Raw genomic sequence first — 25000 nt, 5'->3', positions numbered from 1 at the left:
AGGTGTTTAGAGTTAATTAGTTGATTCAGATGATTAGGTTAATAGCTTGTTTAGAGAACCTTTTCATGATATGCTAATTTTTTTGAGATAGGAATTTTGGGTTTTCATGAGCTGTATGCCAGAATCATCAGTATTAAAACAATAAAAGACCTGAAATATTTCAGTTGGTGTGCCAATGAATCTAAAATATATGAAAGTTTAATTTCTTCATGCTTCCATCTGAAAATAATGAACTTTTTCACAATATGCAAATTTTTTGAGAAGGACCTGTATATATATATATATATATATATATATATATATATATACAGTACATGAAGCAAGGTGAGTATATGTGTATGTGTATTTTTTTTTTTTTTTTTTTTTTTTTTTTTTTTTTTTTTGTTTTTTTTTTTGTTTTTTTGTGTTATATATATATATATACACACACACACACACATATATCTATCTATCTCAAGGTTTTACTCAAAAATGGCTTAAAAACACACACAAACTAGTGCTACAGCTCGTAATTAGTATGACTCCTGATGATTTTTCCTCCACATTACATTAGTAAAACTAGCAGTCCACTCATCCCTAACAGCAAACTAATTTTATCATACATGAATGCATTCACTCACTCCAAGCTCTTTCCTCCTGTTCTGTCACTATGACAGAGACCTTTCAGCTCGCTCTTCATCCGCCTAGTGAGAAATGAGTGGTTTTGCCTTCACTTCAAATATATCAAAGGCAGAGCTTTCCTACAGACATACAGCTGTTCTGGCAGTTACAGAACAAGAGAAAGAGAAATGGAATGCCCACCATGGACATAGACACATCACCGTGGGCCCGTTAGATCAGTCTCCGCCACAAGCCCCCTGGAGATTGGGTTATCGGCCACTGTCAGTGCCTAAGTGGATGCTGCGCAGCCCTGGGCGGTAGACAATTCTCAGCCTGTATGTGCAGCTTTTAAGGGAGCATGAGAACTGTCCGTGCCTCGGCTGCTGGGTGAGTTGGGACGGCAGGCTTAAAGCGAGGAGAAATCACAGTGCTGATATTGTGCCCAATGGCACGTTATGCATAACCACAATGCCAGTAGTATTATGAGGGCTCTTCAGAGCATGAGAGTGGCATCAGCACCCAGCTTCCTCTTGTACGATGATATTTATTCAGGTAACACTGAATGGAAGGTAACCTTCCCCAGCTGTACGCAGTAAATGCATCCCAAAAAAATAAATAATAATCGCCTGAAAGTGACTCAATATTAAGTAAGTTAGAAAAGAAACCCAGATGGGAGGGTCTTAAGCAACTCTATCCACTGAACTGATTCATTACAGCATTTAATGCATGTAAAACCCTTTATGAAAGCAAACAGAAAGTAAGTGATTACATTAGGCCGTTGACATGCTGCAGTCACGCACCAAGTAAATGGCACAAACAAAACAAGTGTGATTGCAAAGGCTCTGTAGACTTTAGCCCCTCCTCACAAATGTTCCAAAATAGGCCAATATTCCAGACATTCGGAAGCAGGCTTTGTTGAGGTTAAGGGTAAACACATGTGGCTCAAACTTTGGATATGTTTCAGTGCCATCTTTTGATTCCAGCATCTTTATCCCAATCCTGGCAAACAGGAAGGAGTCTGTGTCCAGAAGAAGACAGCCAGGACTCTTTCTGTTTACCCATGACTCTCACAAGAGTCCTTCTGCTACCATCATCATCTCAAACAGCTGGGGCTTCATATAATACACCATAATACTAGTCTGCATGTGTGTGTCTGTGCTCACGCATATTCAAAGTAGATTTGAAGGGTAAATTGCTTAATGATTTCTGGGAAAAACTATAAATTGGGGTACCAAATAAGCACCATTACTACAATTTGATTACCAAGCAATTGAATTAGAGGATAATCACCATTTCTATATATCATTACATTGAAACACAATACAGGATTAGTTTATGCTGTTGGCTATGGGGAGAAGATATGACAGTCTAAATAAAAGGTGGAAGTGTAAATCTACAGCTTTTAGCTACCCATTAAAGGGGTCATAAGATGCAATTTCAAATTTCCCTTTCACTTTGGAGTGTAACAAGCTGTTTGTGCATACATAAGATTCCTAAAGTTGCAAAGACTAAAGTTTCAAACCCAAAGAGATATTCTTTATAAAAGTTAAGATTTGTCCAAACCCTCCTAAAACGCCTCATTTAAACACAACTTCACATGTCTATGTAACTGTGTGGGAAGATTTGCATAACACCGCCCAAATGGGATTGAGAATTTTTAAGGGGTTTATAAAATTTTATAGTTTTTTGTATTTAGTTTTTTAGTTTTAAGTTTATGATTGAATATTTTGTTTTAATTTATTTTATAGATTTATTAGATTATTTTTATTATTAATTTTTAGAAAAATTATTCTTATTAAACTATACATTGTGTTTTGCACAATCAGACATTAAGTTGTTTTTGATTTGTTTTTGATTAAATGATAATAAGAGTCTTTTGGATAGGAACTGCACTACAGTGGGAGTTCTGTATGTTTCTAATTCACTAAAAAGAACCGACTGATAGTTTAATTTGATAATCAGATTTAGTTTGTTTTGATGTTTGCTTTTGTTTTACTGGTTGTGCTGTATGCTTTTGATTTATAAAAAAAAGGCACATCTACTGTACCCTTTAACATCAGTCTAAAACATTTGCACCTCATCTTCCCCTAAAGGGTGTATATTAGTAGGTGTGATGTAGGTAAATACTACTACTAGTAATATGCAACAAATATAAATTATTATAGATAGATAGATAGATAGATAGATAGATAGATAGATAGATAGATAGATAGATAGATAGATAGATAGATAGATAGATAGATAGATAGATAGATAGATAGATAGATAGATAGATAGATAGATAGAGATAAAATTAATATGAATAACAAAAATAAATTGTTACTTCTACATATAAATAATAAAATTACTATTAATAATCATTAAATATTGAATTAAAATAGTACATAAATAAAACCTAATGCTGACTATTAATATTAATTTTAATTATAAATATTAATTTTTATATTAATAATTATTAAATATTGTATTATTATGTCAAATAATATAATATTAACATGGAATGTTTTAGGGGTGTTGATAAAAATATACTTTCATGCTGAGGGAACATAAAGGTTAGCAAACAACATAACAGCTGTTATACCCCTAAAGTGTAGATGTAACAGTGAAGATTGTAATTGAAAGTGTGGAAACCTGTAATATCTAGAAGCAGCTACCTACCAGACAGCACTGCAAGATAACTGCATTAATGGAGCCTAAAAGGTCAAAAAGCAACACTACTATTAGGTTTAAGCATTTCTTTTGTCGCAAAGGACTATTAATCTCAAAGATACATCATGGTATTACTTCTTCATACATGTTCCCACTCACCACCCATACTGTATTTGCTCACGCAAGAGTGATTTTGCTTTCCTTTTCCTGCAATGCCCCATGGGATATGTCAGCTATCACAGAGATTGTGACGTCCTTGACAATCGTCCAGATGTCTTTGTGCTGTAATGATGGAGGATGAAGACTTGAGTCCCTCATGCTGATGGGCATCAGGCAGGCCTCTGAAGAGTCTGCGCTGTCAAGTGGTGGCTGAATGAAGAGGTGAGAGACACAGGGCTCCATTAGTGCAAGAGTCCTGCTCAAGACCAGCTCTTCAACCCAAAGCTGTCCACATTTTAATACATTTAACATATACATTAACATATTTCACAACAATACTTCAAATAAATATGCACGTTCATAAAAAGATACAAATGTCATACCTAGAAAAACTACCCTGAGTGAACCAGTGCTCTTGAAATGCCCTGAATCCCGCCAGCACTCTTCACATGTGCTGGTTTACTTAAGCACACAGGACCAATCAAGCCACTGATTACTCGAATGGGCTAATTAAGGCTCATTAGACTCTAAGTCCTAACACCTGCATACAGTACACTCTGCATGCGGACAGGGCCGCAGCTTCTCTCCCACAGCACGCGGCTCTGCTAGCTGTCAACACTGGCCCCAACAACTGTCCTAGTCATTGGTCCGCTTTTGTTCCCCGCCCTTCACACTCTCTCATAAGGATCTCTCCAATTATGTGAGCAGACTGGGGACGTTGTGGAGTGGCCCAGTGAAACAGAACGTGCCATGCTAAACAGGCTTTGTTAGAGACACAGATTTCTGATGCTAAAAGCACCATTGGAGACAAAGCTAAAGAATAAGGATATGGAAATTGTGAAGAATTTAAGATCACGCATTCAAGTCAGTAGTCTAAACAAAAAAGAATTATACTGTGAATAATGCACCTAAATAACTATATCTGAATTCAAAATGATGAAAAATTCTAGTTTCTATCACATTTATATATGGTATCATTCGATTCGATTATATTATATTATCTATTAGTGATGTCAAATGGTTAATCGCTTCCAAAATAAAATATTTTGTTTACATAATACTGTATGTGTGTGTACTGTGTATGTTTATTATGTATTTTAAATACACATACAGTATATACAGTATGTATTGAAAATATTTACATGTATTTACATGTCATATTTATTCATATAATTTATATTATATCTACATATATTTAATTTAAAACACGACATTTTTCTTAAATATATACATGCATGGGTGTGTATTTATGTGTAGATCAGTGTTTCTGCCATTTTTTCCAACTGACACGCCCCTTATGACATTAAAACACATGTACTGTACCATCTTGAATTCAGTTTGCCACTAACAAATAGGACTTCACTCGATCATTCACATGCTTGGAACTCGTAATTATGATATTTCCGACTTCATTTGAAAGGCACAACAGTGGGTGTGTCTCATTTTGAAGCCAGCACCCTCAGTAGGGTCGCATATTCCATTGAAGATGTCTCCAAAGAAAGACAGAAATGACAATTTCTCACAAGGAATAACAGTCAGCTTTGTAATGGTTAGTTTTCTGAAATGAGACATCCTCAGTGATATATGTGGCTGACAAATGCAACCTCCAGAGGGTGCATGCTTTGAAATTAGACACAGCTAATACTCTGATTAATTAGTTGTTTGATTTACCAAAATAACTAACAGTAACACTTTATTTTGAGGACCAGCTCTCACTATAAACTAGTTGCTTATTAGCATACAAATTACTAGCATATTGGCTGTTGATTAGTACTTATAAAGCAAATATTAATGCCTTATTCAGCATGACATCCCTTTATCCAACCCCAAACCTGAACTTAACAACTACCTTACTAACTAAGCAGCAAATTAGAAGTTTGTTCAGGGAAAACTGAACTACTACTTTTTTATTATTAATTGTTGCTGTTAACAGTTTCTTGCATGTCCATTCTTCTGTGTTCTTGGTTCTGTACTTAAGAACATTTCTGACCTGTCACATTGATTTATATAATGCTTTGCCTGACTAAGTCATGTTGTACTTCATGACTTCAAGAACCTTGTTCATGCTTAATGTTTCGTGCACCAGACGTGTAGGCCAACTGAAGAAATCTTTCATTAAATGTCAAAGGACTTTTAATGAATGTCTGCTAAAGTTTGACCTTACAACAGTAGTTCAGTCTGTAACGTGAACAAGAAGCACACACAGTTCAATTAGGTCCGTTTCAAATCCGTATGGCTCCTAATACAAAAACTTTATGACAGAGCTTCAGTGGCCTCTTGTCCCTGGAAAACGCTGTGCATTCCAACCAGCGTCCACTGGCACGCAGTCAAACACAGGCTCGATTTTCGAAAAATATTTTTTCAACAGTGCAAAAACAAATAAAATATGATATCTAAACCTCCTGCAATAAGAATAAACCTCGGAAAATGTTTATGAAAAATAATCACCAGGACAACACACGCATGTGGTGTTTACACTGACGCCAGTGTCGCAGCTATCCCACATCTCCGACAAACACTGGGGAAGGGGGCAGGCGGCAAAACAGGAAATATCTTTTGCATATTATTTTAAGTAACTGTTCAAATTTCATTTCAGAATGGTAATCCACAAAACAAATATGTAGAGGCATATTTTAAAAAGGGAGGCTCTGCTTCAATTTCCTATTGTGGTGCAGAATGTGTGTTTACTCTTTGTGTCTGTTTGAATTGATTTGCACAGCTCGGCAGACAGCGGCTGAATGCTGCGACCAAGAATCCATCATCTCATGTGATCTGATAGTTCTGCAGTATTAGATTGATTTTCCTCTCTCCTCTCATCTTTCCCTGTCTCTCGCTCTCTTTGTCTGCTTTCCTACCATTGGCGACGTTAACAAACATGCCAAGTTACCTGTCTCCCCATCTGTTAAGATAGAAACACAGTCCCTTCTGTCACGAACAACAGATTAAGGTGTGAGAATAAAGGGTAAATTGTTCACAGTTGCGGTTTATTCCTTGACACCGACCTTTTAACAAAAGTGCGCTCCAACTGGAATGCTTTTTTTGAAATATCCACTTGATGTATTCATACTCCTTCTGGAGTTGGCCTTGCTTGAACTGCTAAGAGAATAGAGACAAGAGGAGGCTTAACTTTCCCAAACCATCTTAAGACTCTCGTCAACTCCTCAGAGCCATCGTGTGATCTCCATCTCTCTTTCCCGCTCGAGCGAAGTTTAAAAACACCTGTCACGGATTCAAAGCAGGGACTCAGCTGTAGCCGGGCAGGCGATCACCTCTCCGGCAACACTAAAGGGAGAGGAATTGGAAAAGAGGAGATTTTTAAAAGCTCAAAGATCCTCTCATCGCTCTTCTTTAACCGTCAGTGAAGGCAGCAGAGACTGTGCGCAGGTATAAGCCCCACTCTGGCATACCTGAGACTTCTATTTTAAGCCCTCCCTTCCATACGGCATGTCAGACGAGCCCGAAATCCCTGCTAATACTAGTTACCTCTGAAACATAGATCTTACTGTTTGGCTTTTAGCTTTGACAAGTTATTTCCTACTCCCTTTGAAATAAAAAAGTGGAGTGTTCTGACACCGACTTTACGTTTTTGAGCTCATTAAAGCCGGGATCTGCCTCAATGCTACCTGGATTTTTTTTACAGGCGCGATAAGCCAAATTAATATGAACTCGTCAGGGCCACTTAAAATGCTTCTTGTTATCCAAAGCCCTGAGCTCCTGCAACTTATCACACAGCCACTGATATCCTTTAAACTAGCAAGGTGCAGTGCTTTAATTAAAACTAGTAACATTCCCTTGGAAGAGGAGGAAAGGAAACGTAGAGGGGTGGACTTCATAATTTATCACAGGCTGGAGTTAAAAGGAAGTGATTTCGCAAACTAAAGCAACGGCTAATACCTCTTAAACTGACACGCGGCGAGCTTCCACGTTCAGACGGGCCGGCGGAGAAACAAAGTCCCCGAGGATGTACATCATACGCTAAGCTGTGAAATACTACGTGTAGCATGTTCTCCGGCGCAACCCTTAAAACTGGCACCAAATGAAAATGGATGTGTGATCTTCCTTTGTGCTAGCGAGCCGAGAGATATATCTTTATAATATCCACCATATTTTACTGATAATAAAAAGCAAAGCGCCACATTGCCACCGGAACACTTAGCTAACATAGAGGGGAGAGGCGGCCATCGCAAACAGTGTAAATCAATCTGAGTAATATTGCTTTAAACTTAATGCAATATACTCACTGCAAGTATAGCCGTCCTAATGTGCATTTACATACTGGAGACACAGGCGTATACGGCGTATGAGTACATATCCCTAGACGTAAAGACATCCATAAACACACACACACACACACACATAGGCACAGGAACACACACTCGTACACACTAGAAGTCTATTGAGTATTTTTTTTCTTTGCCAAGGCGCTCTGAGGATAATACAATTCTTTTTCTCTCCCTCTCTCTCTCTCTTTCTCTCCCTCTCTCTCGCTCTCTCTACTTTCTTTACAATACATCATTCAGTTCTGCCTTATGCCTGCATGAAATTCATTTTCTAATGGAAATATTTGTTTTGTAAATCAAATATGTATTATGCACAGAATGCAAAGCACAAATTAAATTATGTTAATGAAATGAAAGAGATATGAAATGCATATTTCATGGACAAAACATAACCCCAGCGAACAGCCATTTCTTGATAAAAATCTTTAAACACAATCTCATTCAGAGAAAGACATATTGCTAAGGCAGATAGCACCTCATTAAAATGGTCTCCTTTAATATCAGTGCTTAGTATATATAGGATTGTAAATAACCACTGGGGACGAGGAACCAATAATGAAATACTATCTTTAATAGCTTGCCCATTGATGTCAGCATAAAAAGTGCGTAGAGGAATATTGGAAATTGGGCACGCACACACATAGAGTCAAAAGCTGTAAATGATTGCATATTTAAATAGAGCTGACTAAGGCAAAGATGATATAGATATAAGTAATAGGCAGAATATTATGCTGACCTCACATAATTTAACTAAAAAAACCACACTGTTTTAAATTTTATATTGGTTACACTTAATGAATAATAGATTCCTCGGCTGTTGTTGTGCACTGCCTGATCTTAATAATAAGAAGAAGAATATATATAAAAAACGCCTAAAAGAAAAGAAATGGAGCCGCTCTGCCTAGCTGACTCACAAATGAACTAAACTGGCTTTTCAGCAGAAATAAACATGGCAATACGTACAAAAGCTAGAGCGAGAGAGAGATGCCCACTGCTTTGATTTGATGGTGGTGAGAGTAGAGAGGGTGGGGTGCTTGACCTGGCTTATTCTGCTTAATGCTAAATATCTTAATTGCTCCACAATACGCAATTACCAGCTGCTCCAAACAAAGCATGGATTTAAACCCAAATAATACCCAGCTGAGGTCTGCTGAGATTTTTTATTTTTTGTTTCCCTCTCTCAGCCTCCTGCCACTTGATTGACAACACGTGAGTGCATTAAAGGCATTGCAGGTGCAGCAGCCCTTAAATTCCTAAATGTGACCAATAGCCAGAAATACAGTGTATGGGTCAAAATTAGCGATTTTGCTTTTATACCAAAAATCATTAAGGGATATTAAATAAAGATCCTGTTCCATGAAGATATTTAGTAAATTTCCTACAGGAAATATATCAAAACTAAATTTTTGAACAGTAATATGCATGGTAAAGGACTTCATTTGGACAGCTTTAAAGGTGATTTTAAAGCTGTCCAAATGAACTCAATATTTAGATTTTTTGCATCCTCAGATTCTAGATTGTTGTATCTCGGCCAAATATTGTCCTATCCTAACAAACACTTTAAAAAACAGACCAGCACCCCTCTTGAGAATATGAGTAATAGTGTTTCCCATACTTACCCATGGCCTTTTCCTTTATCCAATGCTAAGTCAAGTTAATTATTAGGTTTTTTTTTTTTATCTTTTTGTCTGACTATGAAGAGATTATACCATCAGGATGGACATATCATAATCTTTTCAATTTTTGCTGAAAAATGGACAGCTTTTTTCCTCAAGCTGTCAGAGCCATCGTAAAGGTTTCATCCACTACAAATAATCTGATTAACAGATTTTAATTGTGTTTTCAATAATTGTTATTCTGCATTTATTTAGCTGCGAGCTGAGAGAAATTGAGCATGAGGGGAAACACATGAGAGATAAATGGTGGGATGGAAAAAACAGAGGTGATGTTGGCTGAAGTCAGGCTGATGAAGGATGGAGACCTGTCAAAGGAGGTCACCACACACAATCTCATCACATCAGCCTCACATTACACACTTCATTTCCATCCTACCAGCTTTCTTCCTCCATCACTCTGTGTTTCTCCAGCACTCCACACCTGACTGAAAACAGGCCGGTCCACTGCAGGTAGCAAAACTAGTTAGTGTTCATGGTGTTACATATGCAGTTTAATGTTTTTAAGCAACATATTATATTTAAGAGGTAAATATATAAAAACACCTGTTCAAGTGTATTTGTATGTGTTTTATTTGTGATGACCTCATACCAACATTTTATAACAGCCAGCAACTTAATACCTGACAGACAAGGTAAGATATATAATATATATGAAAACCAAACCTGCTGTAAAAACTAACTTGTTTTGCTTCTATTTTCTTGATTTTAATATTATAAATCAGTAGTTCTCAACTGGCTTTGCTTCAGGACCCAAACTTCACATTAATCACAGTAATGATCCAAAACAGCAAAAAAGTTGTTAAAATCCAACATAAAAATAAATATTGCCATGAATTGCATAGGCTCCAAAACATGCAAACTCATTTACGTGAATTTTGTTCAGTACTTGCATACACAAAAATAGAAGTTTGTTTTAAATATTGCATTAGTATGTATAATATTGCAAGTAGAAAGTTCAGCTGGAAGTTGATAAACCTTAAATATTTAAAAATAAAATTAAAACAATTAAATTTCTGAAAATTATTGTTAAAATTATTAACAAAAGAAAGACTTGAATTGAGACATTTGGTTTTTATTTTAGTACCAACCATTTCTTTTGACATTCCTAGTTCTGAGAATTGAGCTTTTTTTTCCCCTCCAGCCCATGACTCGAACAAAACAGGCCCAAGGCATTTTTGGGTCACAACCCACCAGTTGAGAATGTAGAGTTTTACATCAGCTGCCAGAAAACATCTTTAGCTTCTGTAGGCTATAATATCAGCTAAAGATGAAGCCTGAAGTTTTCACGTGTATTTAATTGTGATTTTCTAGGATACACATTACACATAACAAAATCTATAGTAGACAAATGTAGCTGCCTCACACTAAACTTTGAGATTTAGCACCCAAACTCCTCAAGTTATTCACAGTAAGACAAACTGTTACAGTAATCTCCACTATTTCTTTAGTTTCTGATTTTATAGGCTAGGGCCTTTTTGATCTGATTTAACCATCTTTGACAATCTGTGTGGATTTTATTTATGCTTGGTCTTTTAAAATGCAGCCTAGAGACCTCTTAAGAGTGATGTAACATCCTGTGAGAACCATCAGAAATATGCAGGCAGTTCTGTGCATGAGGAAAGCGTGTGGGCCATATGAAATTATGAATTACAGACACATGCATCCTGGTATCATATAATAAAACCCTATTCACTCCAAATGACCATATCTCACCCATGTTACGTCCTCCCACCTCACAAGCCCACCAGCTGCATGCTGCTACAGCTGACATATTTTATAACAACCATCATGCTCCATATGCGCCGTCCCTTTCTATCTCGCTTACTCTTCGCGTCTTAGAGGAGTTCCCACAGAAAGCAGCGGTTTGTGATGACTGGACACATTGTGTGAGGCACAGGAGCGCAGAATAGCACAACATACCAATAATCCTCCTTTACAGTCTAAATATGGTACTTGAAGAGTAAGATGCAAAAGTTGAAATGGGATCACGGATAGGCAATTAACACCGCTCTTCAAATCTCCTTTAGGCTGTGGAACAGGGGAGAGCAAGAGTATAGGAGAGCAATGCTGAATATGGTGGCAGAAAAAGGTGACCTTGTTAGGTAATTAACATCTCTCTCCAAGTTTAATTAGAAAGGCTACATCAATTCAAAATTCGAATAAAAGGAGTGCGGCAATCAAAAAAGAAGACAGAAACACCAGTGGCTGTATGTAAAATGCTCATCTGATTGTATAAAAGCATTAAAAATGCACCTGTTCGTGGATAAATTGCTTCACTTGCTAGAAATCCTCAGGGGCCGAGTGCTTTTCAAAATAGCATCAAGTGTTAAGATGCTATTTACATGCGTTGATACATAGAATGCAAAGCCGGGGAAAACAGAGAAAAGACGGCAAATTATTTTTGCATGTCTCAGTCCTCTTGTTAAGATTCAAAACAATGCTTCAAAACTTTCCTGATTTGGGGCTCTGGGTCTCTGTTGGCCCGTTCTTTCCCTGCCAAAGCCTGCCTTAACCCCCTTTAGTGTTGAGCAAACAATCTCCTCCCGCTCACAATAACTTTGAAGGAAGATGTTTTTGTTTAAGTCCCAGAGCCGTTATTGGCATCCGGTCCAAAAATAAAAGCGTGTTCTCGTTGGAGGCTGACTGACGGGTGGCTGACAGTCCGCGTAGATGAGCCGTATATTCATCAGATGTTTAATTGAGACGGGGTGCGCAGGTCGCCAAGTTAATGTAGCAGGGACGATGCAGGATTTATAATGATGATGGATGGTGTGACGGCACCGGCCTGACTATGAGCGCTTTGCGCTGGTGGGTCCAACGCCGTGGATGGACCGGAAAGACGTTCCTAACGAGGGCTGGATCCTATCTACTTCCTCCTGCCACTCAGCTCAACTCGTCTAACATGACAGGTCTGACCTCAGGATCGGCACAGACACACCACTGTCCCTGTCCAATCGGACATATGCAAAGGCACAATGCAAACTGTTTTAGTGGTTATTCGAGGCATAGCCCAGACCTCTGTGTGTATGGGGACATCTTTGGGTGAATAATGGAATACAGAACACTTTTACTGCCACATCTGAAAGATGTCATTTAGCCCATATGAGGTAAATCTTAATATAACGAGAGCTAAAATTAAAGGTCCCACTAACCTCAGTATCAGCCTCAAACTGATAACATCAGCTGTACTACAGTTCTCAAACATTTACAAATACACTGACTCTTCTGACACTGCGCTTTCCATATATTACTTAGAAGTGAAGTACAGTAAGCATAGGAAGATTATATAGGCATGCACTACTAAAAAGTTTGAGGTTTTTAAAGATTTTTTTAAAGAAGTCTCTTATGCTCACCAAGGCTGCATGTATGTAATCAAAAATACAGTAAAAGCATTAATATTGTGAAATATATATATATTTCAATTTAATCAACTGTTTTCTATTTTCATATATTTCAAAGCAGTTATTACTTCAGTCTTCAGTGTCATAATTCTTCAGATATCATTCTAATATGCTATTTGGTGCTAAAGAAATATTTCTTATTATTATCAATGTTAAAAACAGTGTTGCTTAATATTTTGAGAAAAGCATGATACTTTATTTCAAGTTCTTTAAATGATAGAAAGTTTTAAAAATGTAATTTATTTGAAATAGGTTTTGTAACAATGTATAAGTGTTTACTGTCATTTCTATACATTTGATGCATCCCTGCAGAATAAAAAAAAATATATATATATAATAATAATAATTCTTTAAATAAAAATTCTCACTGGCCCGAAACTTTTGAACAGTAGTGCATATTCTTCCTGTTAGAGAGCACAGTGTGTATGCTCTAAATAAATAACTAAATGAATGAATGAATGAATGACATTTAAGATTTAAGATAAACCACTGAAGCTGTTTTTTGTTTCTTCAAAATATTGGCTTTTGCATTCCACAAAAACAGTCATACAATTAAAAATAGAGGTAGAGTAAATATGACTGAATGAATTTTCATTTTTAGGGGGTGAACCATCCCTTTAAGTGTATCCCATTGAATGCACTGCACACACATCATTTTATTAGTGTTAAAAATTACTGGTCATAAAAACTGGAAAAGCCAAAGTGAAAGCACTTTTGGCAAACTTTCATGGCTTTACCAAAAAATATGTGAGGCTTTAGCCCTAGAAGCCCACTTCCAATAGCCCCTACGGGGACTGCACAGTGACAATTTTCCATGCACATTAATGTAGAGGTTTACACAGGAGCTTTGGCCCAGAAGCTTGCACATACTTGTGAAGTGAAGGTGCTCATACAAGCAATGGGATCATTTCCTGATCCCATTCTTTTCTCCTCTCATTGTCACTCTAATGCACTGCTACATCTAAAATGGCAAAAAGGCCAAGGACAAAATAAAAACGGCTTACTTTCATGATCACAGGGAAAGGTTTTTAAAGTGGAGACACAAATAAACAAATCTAAAATGATGCAACTGTGAACAGCGCAATCTTGATGAAAAACGGATCAGTCGTGTCAGCACTTGTCCCTCATAAAGTGAGCCATGCGTCAGGTACAAGGATGTGGAGGGGCTTGTAATTGCCTACAAGTGATGCACTAATAACGTGACAGTAACCTCACGACCTCTCGAGGGCCTTTTCTCTTCTTTTCAAAAACGAAGGAGAGAGGAGAGGAGAGGAGAGGAGAGGAGAGGAGAGGAGAGGAGAGGAGAGGAGAGGAGAGGAGAGGAGAGGAGAGGAGAGGAGAGGGAAAAAACAGACTGTCAGTGAAAAGATGAGAGAAGAACAAAACCACTCCACCTTGCAGGAGTTCGGGGTCCGATTGACGGCGCTTCATCCAGCAGCAATTATATCGACTAATTAGAATTGGACAATTTCTTGTTTGAAGCATAAAGAAATGACAAAGGAGGGCAAGTGAAAAGCTATAATTTAGAATGAAACAGCATTAAAAATCCAGCCTAATCCCGCGCTAGCATGTGCCTCTATGATAACATAGAGCACAGACTATGTCCTCGATTCTTCCTCTTTCTCGCTCTCCCCATTTTTTTTCTTTTTTTTCCCCTTTTTCGCCTTTTTTTATTTTATACCATCTGGCCCTCTCATCTCTGACATAAAAAAAGAAAACTAATTCATGTTCGGAGTCATCCACATGATGAATAGTGTAGGTCCAGGTGCTATGAGTGTAAAAAAGGAAAGTGGAGGGAGAGAGAGGGAGGGTTGAGGATGAGAGAGAATTATATATGTATATCATCTCCCATTGTACACAAGGGTGATTTTAAACTGCGTTCATGATTAAAGCGAGGGCTTACGTTACAGTATATTCCTCACCGCAAAGTGATCGTAATTAGATATTTAATCTGTAATCCAAAATAGCCTGTGATGCCAAAGACAAAAAAAAAAAAAAAAAACGGTGGAAGATGAAGGGATGGGTGAGAGATGATAGAAGGCGGCAGAAAAAAGCAGCCTTTTTTCTATCATATGAAGGTCACAATGCGATGTGATTGTTTGCCTCAGTGGAGGTGAATTATGTCACCCAGACAAGCTTTTAACCCATGTTACCTTCATTCTCTCTCTCCCTCACTCGCTCTCTCTCCCTCTCTCTTCTTTAAACAGTTTTCTATTGAAGAGGATTCAATCACCATAATGAATCTGAGGCCAGGCAGCAATCTTCTCCACAGAAAGAAATTCTAAAAGGTTATAGAATTTGTAAAATGAACAGCGTGGAGGAAGTAAATGGCAGTGTGTGCATGCGTGTGTGTATATATATATATATATATATATATATATATATATATATATATATATATATATATATATATATATATATATATATATATATATATATATATATATGCATGTGCTGGGTGGGGGAATCAATTATTACAGGACACAAGGCAGTCATAATATTTAGCGGCCCTCATTCACTCTGCTCAGGTAGGCTCAAACACTGCCGCTTGTACAGGAGGTGAGGTTTATTTTTAGGAAGAGTGTGTGTGTGAGTGTGTATGCCACGCCCGGCAGGCAGAAGGAGGCTGGCACTGAAGCGTATGAGGGAGGCGCCCCTGACTGAGTCTCATAATCATATGCTAGATTAGGTTAAGTGGTGCACAAACCCGTCAGTAATTCAGCCCACTGTCTCCCAGGGAAACTGATTCACTCCTCCCCCTCCTCCATCATTCGAACACCACAAGACACACACACACACAGACACACACACACACACACGCCAAACGTTTAGCCGGAACGGGTACGTATAGGACGCCAACGATCCCCCATATGTGATCAATGCGCCCGTCGGTCTCCCGTCTGAGCTCCGTCATGTATGAAATGACTCCACCTTGGAAAATTTCGGAGCCTGGGCTGGATTGATTGATTTGTGTTATTCTGAGTGGCGTGTTCGCTTACTCCATCTTCAACCAAAAAGCCTTTACGCCGTAGCGACTAATGTTCCGTCAGCGCCGCCGATCCTCAGATGGGCCTGTCGTTAACGCCCGCGACGGATGACGAGGGAACGACGTGACATCAGATAGCGGCCTGGCGGAAGACACCTATCCTCCATGTTCCTACATAATGAACTCTTAAAGAAGGCTGCTGGCTGTGAGGAGAGCCGCAGGAGCCTGGAGCTCATCAGTGTCAGTCCTGAAAAGGTTCCGGAATGAATGAGTGCGAGGAATCAAAGGGAGATTACACGTCTGACCATGTATCATCCTCGATATATTGAACGGCGCCATTGTGTAGATAGAGCGCTTATAAAAAGCGGTATTGTGCCGGCCTGAAAGACTGTGTGGGCTCTCTGCATGACTAATCTGTCTCCTCCCATTATTTTATTCAATCTTCGCTGACTTTATGCCTTTGACATTTTTGCTACACTCAGTAAGTTTGAGTTGAATGGACAATTTTAACGATTTTTTTAAAGGCATTTGCCAAGGCGGCCCGTGCGCGCGGGGAACAAAAAAAGAGGCTATCTCTTTGTTTCAATGCATAATTTATTACTAAAAATGGTCTTTTGACTAATTCCAGCGGGCAGGGTGAGAGTCAGAACATGTTCTTTTCCTCTCAATACTGAAAGGCGCATTGGATTTTTCAAGTGAAAACATTTGATAATGCCTTGGTAAGAGATGTCTCTCTCTCAGTTCCTCCGTTCAACTCTTTCAACGTGCAAACAAAAAACACGCAAGTCCAAATGAATAGCGGTTTGGGGTCTGCTATAGATGCGCCGCTATTTATATTCCTAACCAAACTGCTAAGAAAACAATTCAGAGTCAATGAGCTGTTTTTGCATTCATAAGCATAACTGATGTGCTCTGAGAGATTTATACAAAATCGCACAAAACACGCACGCATGCACCTAAGGGCTGTGAAAAAGAAAAAGGAAAGCAATTCGATATGTAGTATACTGCCAAAAAATAAACACACATGCACAACTACCTCAAAAGCCATTTGTACGTACACTGCCACAGCAACAGGCTGATAAAACACAGAATAGGACGGTCACTGGCATTAAGAGATTAGCTTAAGTCCAAAAGCAATCATCATCTGAATATTTGATTATTAAATCTGCCTGTTAAATTGATTATGGTAATGCCGAGGGCAGGTGGGATCGGGAAACCGCACCTGGCCACATATGGTGGCCGCACACAAACACACACACTCACACACACACATACGCTCCTGCTACGTTCTGCCCACTGCTGTCATTACACCACATCAAATGTGTGGACTCATCTCTCTCTCTCTCTTTCAGGTGAGAGCTCCCTTCAGGCCGCAGGGCATGGTGTACTTGCAGCCGTGAAATCAGGTTACAGAGAGTGAATGAGCTGAGTGTGACTGTCAAACACAGTAAAACACACCAAGAGACAAGTGTGCTTCCCTCTGACTTACTGAGCAAACATTTATGAATGGGATGGTAATAACGTGGAGGAAGTAATAATATAATACAAATGGTGTCCTATATGTACATCAAAGTACAGTAAATGTGTCACTGAGGGGAAAGCGATGGTATCAAAAGACCTTCACTTAGATATTATAGCTTTTGAATGTGGACTCAATGAGATTAGAGGGAAAATATTGGACGGAATATCAATAAGCATCCTTACTCATTTAAAATAGTCTACAGATATATCGGAAAGGTGCATTCTGTAATTTTTGTTTATGTTGCACTGGCCGATATGACGGTTGTCTTGGTCTTATACTGACACCTGGCGAAGTGAATGTTACATCATGTTTCTGATGCCATTGTCAAAATGCTCTGTTTGCAGTGAGCCATGATTAATTTATTCAGTAAGTGAAAGTGTGCACAAACAAGCATGGTTACCGAGATAAACCAAGCAGTATTTAGCTGGTCATATGATCTGAACACGTCACCGCCAATTAGGTGAGCCACTCTAGGTAAACTCCATGTTCTTCTTAGGCTATTGATTTGACTGACGTCTTCATCTCATGTAAGTGTGCATCATTTAAAACTTTTTCATTTCTTTAATGTGCTGTGTTAATTGCGTCTAGTTAAAACAGTAAACAGGTAAAAAATTGAAAAGCCCCCTCTGATTTTCATTCCAAGTGGATTTTGTGTGTTTCTATTATACAATTTATAAATTAATAAATAATTATATCTTTAATAAATGTATTTTTTTCTTGCTGTTGCAGAATATTCACATGTCTAAATTTGGACCATCCACTTGAGTCACACCTTCTGTAGAACATTTGCTTTATATAGAAAATCATCTTCCCACCCTCATGTCACTCAAAAGTTTTTTTTTTTTTTTTTTTTTTTGTGAAACACAAAAATATCAAATGTCAAGTTATCAAAATGTGAAAGTTGCTCTTTTCCATACAAGAAAAAAAAAACCATGGTGATCAGTGGTATATTACAAAAACATTAAGCAATAATTATGAAATATAGACATTTTACACACATAAATTTGACAGTACCAGTAGAGTATACTACTACTACTAATAAAAATAATAATGTTTAAATATGAAACCCATAAATATTGATACACATATAAATATAAATCTGATTGCTCCATTAGTCTAATACATCTAACCCCTAAAGAAAAAGGCAGCTTTTCTACAGCAGTATAAAAATATATGCTCAGCCCTGTAATTAAACTTCACTGTCACATCTATAATTCTATATTTTCACTCCGCACATGAAGATACTGCTGGCCAACCCATCCATCCACATGCACATGTGGTCTGTCTGTCTGTGCGTGCGTGTGTGTGTGTGTGTGTGTGTGTGTGTGTGCGTGTGAGCAGCAGGTGGAGTTCTGAGTTGATGAGCTTGTCATAGCTGATTATGTCACTGTGGGGCTAGCCTTCAAAACTGACGGCAGAGCTACAAGAGCTCTTACACGTCTGTCAACACACAGTGGAGACAGGCTGTTTTAACAATCTCACACACACAGAGGCTCCTGGGGAAAGCTATATCTTCCCTGTAAGGCACAGGGCAGCCCTGTAAGGCAGTACAGGGCAGTTAGAGTGGTACAGTGCTGCAGGATCTCAGGAATGAGTGGAGTCTGTTTAAAAGCACGGGCGAGCGCTCTTAGACGAGTAGCTAATCGCCCTGTGATCTTTTAAACACGCTATGCTATGTTCAACGGCAGCTTGAGAACTCATTTAAGGCCTCGGAGGAGAGCGGGAGGGGCGAATGTGCTGAAATTACCCGCCGCTAAACTGCTAAAGTCAGGCTAAAGCGCTGATTTATTCAACAGAGACAAAAGACCAAGGGAGGGTTTTAAGAGATTCATATCACTGCCAGAGTCTCCTCCAAGGAGCTTTGTGTGGAAGTGTGTGTGTGGTTTGACTGGTCTTTTTTTACACAACCGAAAGCATGCAAGAGAAACTGTATTTAATGCTTAGAAGGAAAAAGTAGTAGCGTGTGTATGTGTCTATGCCCACTTCTGACAGTCAACTTTCAAAACAAACCAAGTGACCAACAGAAAGAATCATTTAGCAGAAGCTTTTATCCAAAGCAAAGTACAACACACATATTTACAAAGCATTACAAAGCTACAAAATTAAGCTTTACCAAAAATAAATTGTTAAGCCTATATTTAACTGTTCATTAAAAAAAATTTCATTTTCATCATAAGACAAAAACTATGACTAAAAGCTGTTGTAAAAATGAATAATGCACATATTCCAGAAACAGTCTACATGTAACGCACTGATGTTTAACCCCAGCGGGGTTTGGATCTACAACCTTTACCAGCCTAGATCATTTAATCACCAGGCTACTCAATCCAAACAGTGTTTTTGGGCCCTGTCAGGCCTCACCAGAGCTGCTCTCGCATTAAACACTCTTTGAAAATGTCCCAGTACCCTCTTCTCCCCACCCTCCCACTCCTCCCCCCCTCGGTGAACGCACATCCTCTCCCCAGCATTTGGGTTATTATTACTATTATCATTATTATTTTGGAAAAGCAGCGCTGTGAGCGTATTGCGTCAGGGCCCCGTAAACAAATCTATTATTGGTGATGAATTGTATAATAACACGGGCATAATGTGTTTTTCTCACACTGAAGTGTTTTGAGGTGCTGAACTGGAAAAAGTCCCCCGTCTGTAAAATTTGAATAAACACACAGAAGACAGGAGAATATCATCAGCTCTGTGGCAGAGGCTCATATATGTTTTTCATTCTTTTATTTCATTTTGGTTTAGGTATATATTTTTACGTAGTAAATGAAATGCTTATTAATCAGACCTTTTCTATGGCATCAGATTGTGTCAATTTGTTTTAGCTTAAAGATGCTCAGAGCACTTACATAATACGTTTATGAGATAACAAAAAAACTATCATAAAAACAGTGGGAAAAAAAAAAACTACATTACCATTCAATTTGTGTGTGTGTGTGTGTGTGTGTGTGTGTGTGTGTGTGTGTGTGTGTGTGTGTGTGTGTAATTTTAAAGACTCTTATGCTCCACAACATTTATTTTATTATGAAATATTATAATAATAAATGCATATTTCACAATAAATAGCATATAATGTACACACGTATGCAAATGTCCACATACATATATAAACTGAGATTCACTAATCAATAGAAAATTAAAAAACAGCATTTAGTTTTTTTACATTTTAAAAATGTACATTAGTGCCCTGTGTTCTTGAACATCTGTCAGAGTACAGAATACAGAGTTTTGAGCACATTCAGCTAAAATTATGGACTTAATGTCTTGTGCAACACCTGAATGAGAACTCAGTGAGAACTCTCAACAAGAACGCTTGCGGTGTATTCCAGTAATTGAGTATTTAAATGCATAATATTGTAACCAAGAACTATGGGCCACAGTGAGGCTTAATGTACACAGTAATAAAACCCTTTCGAAAGCGCCTTAGTGCTTTTCTAGTTGAATGGTTACACACTAGACTGATGTAGCTGACTGTAATTCTACTCTATGAGTTAAAAATCAAACAGTGTTGCAGCAAAGGCCAAGCAGTTAGTGCATGTGCTCTGACATGTGGCATGACATCATTTACTCATCCTCGTGTTTACCTAAACCATAATTGTCTGCGTCCCATGAATGCAGTGTTTATTGGTGAATAACTTACATTTTAAACATTTGCTTATTAAAAGCAACATCTTTGAATATAGTGCATACGTCATATGGGAAAACTTGAAACATCTATGAATTTTTTTTTTCATACACTCTCATTCCCAAGCTTTCAGGTAAAAAAAAAAAAAGTACAAAGCTGTCACTGGGGTGCCGCCGCAAAAGCTAAAAGATACATCTTTGTACCATATTTACCCATGTACCTAGATGGTACATATTAGTAACTTAAATGTACATATTAGTACTTTAAAAATACATACTAGTATCTAAAGTGTACGTATTAGTATCTTTAGAAAGGTTTTGTTCCCTCTTTTCCTGAGTTTCTTCACTGACTGGAAAAGAAAACTGGACACATTCTGCTAAATTTCTCCTTTTGTGTTCCTCCATAAAAATGCATATACACTTGAAAAGACATGAGGGTGAGTAAACGATGACTTCATTGTGAGTAATTTTCATTTCACTGGCTTACAGTTTTCAACGCAAAGATAAAACGTCTTCTAATGGCAAACATATTTTTTGAAGCACACTGTAAACACGTCTGGACATCTTTTGTCACACACACCCACGGAGCAGATTCATGCATTTACAAAACCATATTACACACTGTTACTCATTGCTTTTCCCTACATCACCCTTACAGAAAACACACACTCACACTCTCACACAGTGACGTGGATGGACACCCACACATCCTGGCTTGTGAGCCGGGTGTTAAATGTGGGATACCATGATGGCAGGAGATCGCTGGCAGGAGCCGAGGATGATCCACAGAGAGAGAACCATGTCATGTTTTCTTTACTCCAACCAGCTATTGCTGCCACCTCTGATCGGTGCAGTGCTATGGGACCTAGCTGTTAATGTTTATATATTTCTAACTTAATTTTGGGGCAATAATTAGTAATTAGTTTTGCTACAGTGTAGATATAAATATCCTTAAAATGACAGCCAAGCAGAGGCATCTGCCAACCATTTGCAACAGCAGTCAAAGTCAGTGCTAATCCTAATATAGCCACAAACTGTACCTGAATTTCTGCAAATCAGTTACAATTATTAAGCTAAAGTTACATTACCTAATTGATATTCTTGAGGAAGGCTTATACATTTACATTTACCATTTGGGAGGAACTTTCACTGAGGGATGGTAAGATTGTTAAATGTTTCCTAATGCTCAACAATGCTGCATTTGAGTTCCTACATACTTTTCGATTCAAAATTCATTTTTTTTTCTTTTCAGACTCAAATTTCCAGACTTCTCTGTAGATTGTTTCAGACCATATTACATGATTAAAAGTTAAATTCAAAATATTGAATTCCCAACTTGATACTCTCAAAATACTACAAAATTTCAGTAGTCTGTACCAGCAAAAGTGAAATCTCAGTAAAATTCCACATTTGTCAGTACCATTGCAGTGCCTACTGGAACTATTTAACTATTTAACCATTTACAATGTAGAAATTTAGATGAGTTAATTATTCATGCTTACAATAATTCTAATAAATAATAACAAATACATTAAAAACAATATGCTGTCTTCAAACATTTTTTTTTTTCTGTTAAGTAAACATTGCTTTAAAAAGTGAAAAGTAGGTAATAAAATGAAAAAGAATTAAACTTTATGTAAAAGCAAGGTTCACGTCTATTAGACTGCATTTACACTTCAATATCTATTTTGATATATCAGAATGTTTTGTCCCATCTTTTGCTATCACTATGGTGATCTCATTTAAATGGTTGTCACTACCAAAAACTTGCAGTGTGTTCTTAGCAGCATTTTTTTTTTTTTTTTTTTTTTTTTTTTTTTTTTTTTATCGTTCTAAATAGAAACCTTTAATGCTCCTTACAGATCGTGTGCACAAATACATACAGGACCATTTGAAAAGCAGCTGTGAATTCCATAATTTTTCATACTTCTGCTTTTGTAAACAAGTACTATAGTAAAATATTATTACAATTTAACTATTTTTTATTTACTTTTCCAATTGTCATTTATTCCTGTAATGGCAAAGCTGAATTTTCAGCATCCATTACTCCGGTCTTCATTCTAATATGCTGATGTGATGGTCAAGAAACATAAAAGTTGAAAACAGATGTGCTTCTTAATATTTTTGTGGAAACAGTGATGCATTTTTAAGGACACTTTGACGAATAAAAAAGAGCAGCATGTATTTAAAAATTTAGATCTTTTGTAACATCAGTGCTTGCCATACATTGATTTATTTGTGGCGGCCCGCCACAATATCAAAACTGACCACCACAAATAGATTTTCCAAAAAGCTTTGACTTTGTTAAATAAATATGAGCACTGAACGTTTCAAAATCAAAATGCGGCGTGGGTGTTTTATATCACTGTATCCCTGAAGGAAACCAACTGTCTTCAGAAAATTTTTGATATCATTTTCATTTCATCTTGCATGTAATGCCTGATAAAGCAGAGTTTGTAAGCGGAGCACTGCTTTGTGTACAGCTGTTAATGGGGAAACCTCTATGTCTGCTGCTCCAAAAGTGCCTCCTGCTGGCAAAGAATGAATTTGCGTGTGTGTGTGTGTGTGTGTGTGTGTGTGTTGTATATATATATATATATATATATATATATATATATATATATATATTAGGGCTGTCCATTTAATGTGTTAATTAGATTAATTACAGTAGTTACGCCGGAAAATAACATGTTAAAATTATTAACACATTTAACACACTTGCCCTGCCCCAGACCTATGTGGTTCATCTGACATTTCATACAGCGGATGACAAATAAGATGCAGGGCAACAACTCACTGTGTGATGGAGCAAAAATGCCCCTGATTGAGTTTTTGTCTCATATTTACATCATATAGTTAAGCAATATCACACGAGCAATAAGTGCAATATCACACGAGTGCAAATGTGATACTGATCTTATACAACAGTTCAATAAACAAGAAGTTAATATTGAGTTATTTTAGACACAATGTTGTCTGTTTTGCTCAATTTTGCCAAAGAAAATATAAAGAGAAAGCAGAAATGTTCGTCTCCGAGCAACACACAGCGGTATTTCATTTCTAAATCAATGTTTTAAACGGATTGGGTGAACAATTAGGCTTGTTGGTTTTGAAGCGGAGCTGCACAGATCGAGCAGTGTATCAAAGTACTACGAGAGCAGAGGTGTAAAAAGTACTCAAAAATTTTACTCAAGTGACCGTACAAGTATCTGGCCAAAAACATACTTGAGTAAAAGTTTAAATAAAGTATAACTAAATCGACTCAAGTATTAAAAAATTAGAAGTACTTTTTTTTCCTGACAGACATACAGAAGTTTGGTTAAAGGGAGAAAACGAAACAAAATGCAATGGCACAGGTCAAACACAGTGTTGGGGAGTAACTAGTTACATGTAACGGCGTTACGTAATTTAATTACAAAATAAATGTAACTGTAATCAGTTACAGTTACTAAGAAAAAATGTGTAATTAAATTACAGTTACTTATGAAAATGTTAAAGATTACAAAGGGGATTACATTTGAATATTTACACACATCCACATACAGATTTAATTGATTTCTTTCCCAAATTGCACTGACTACTCTGAGACATAAGCTATGGCCCTTATCTTTTCACGCGATGCGGAAAACACAGACTGTTTCATTGAATCCACATACAGATTTAATTGATTTCTTTCCCAAATTCCACTGACTACTCTGAGACATAAGCTATGGCCCTTATTTTTTCACGCGATGCGGAAAACACAGACTGTTTCATTGAATCAAGTCATAAAAATGGAATTTCCATAGCCTTACGCTGACAGAATATGCCACATTTTGGATGAATAAATCAAAAGTAGGTCAGTACACTTAAATAAAAACGTGATATGGACTAGTGTCTGTGAATATTAAGCTGCAAAAAGACAATATATGAATCCTGCACATTCTGCATAATAATTAAATCTCTTATAAATCATGAATTGGTTAGTTGTGACTGGCAATGCTTCGGCTCGTGCTCTCCGTCAGACGGTTTGAATCAGAGTAATCAATGCGAGAGAGAGAACAGAGTTGACTGTGGAAGCGCACAGATGGAGCAGAGAAGCAAACTACTGTTCAGGGTTTCAA

At 37.5% G+C, this 25000-nt stretch overlaps 1 long non-coding RNA gene across 1 annotated transcript in view; it reads right to left on the bottom strand.

Annotated features, from left to right (window-relative positions):
• Positions 1 to 3114: 3114 nt before the first annotated feature.
• LOC109054914 overlaps positions 3115 to 25000 on the bottom strand; it is a 79728-nt gene continuing 57842 nt past the window's right edge. The window contains exons 4-5 of the long non-coding RNA XR_006155212.1: positions 3409 to 3618; positions 3115 to 3293 (exon numbers count right to left, since the gene is read on the bottom strand). This is a non-coding gene — a long non-coding RNA (uncharacterized LOC109054914). The remainder of the gene's footprint in view (positions 3294 to 3408; positions 3619 to 25000) is intronic.

The sequence above is a fragment of the Cyprinus carpio genome, chromosome B7 (genome assembly GCF_018340385.1).
Source record: "Cyprinus carpio isolate SPL01 chromosome B7, ASM1834038v1, whole genome shotgun sequence".
Taxonomy (NCBI): domain Eukaryota; kingdom Metazoa; phylum Chordata; class Actinopteri; order Cypriniformes; family Cyprinidae; genus Cyprinus; species Cyprinus carpio.
The sequence above is the reverse complement of the archived record's forward strand: the minus strand, read 5'-3'. Positions and strand labels throughout refer to the sequence as shown.